The 272-nt window shown below is 21.4% G+C and overlaps 1 protein-coding gene across 2 annotated transcripts in view; it reads left to right on the top strand.

Moving 5' to 3' along the window:
- LOC114029386 (ectonucleotide pyrophosphatase/phosphodiesterase family member 1-like) overlaps positions 1–272 on the top strand; it is a 108727-nt gene that overhangs the window by 42622 nt on the left and 65833 nt on the right. The window lies entirely within an intron of this gene.

Genomic DNA, 272 nt, shown 5'->3' with positions numbered 1-272 from the left:
ACAGATAAACAAAAAAAAGATCAGAATCAGTAGAAATTTGATTAAATAAGATTTAAATAAAGAAATGCACAGAAGAAACAAGTATAAAAAAGAACATTAAGTAGCTTTGCTACTAGAATTAAAATTATATATANACAGATAAACAAAAAAAAGATCAGAATCAGTAGAAATTTGATTAAATAAGATTTAAATAAAAATAAGAAATGCACAGAAGAAACAAGTATAAAAAAGAACATGAAGTAGCTTTGCTACTAGAATTAAAATTATATATG

The sequence above is a fragment of the Vombatus ursinus genome, unplaced genomic scaffold (genome assembly GCF_900497805.2).
Source record: "Vombatus ursinus unplaced genomic scaffold, bare-nosed wombat genome assembly UNPS02014931.1, whole genome shotgun sequence".
NCBI lineage: Eukaryota > Metazoa > Chordata > Mammalia > Diprotodontia > Vombatidae > Vombatus > Vombatus ursinus.
The sequence above is the reverse complement of the archived record's forward strand: the minus strand, read 5'-3'. Positions and strand labels throughout refer to the sequence as shown.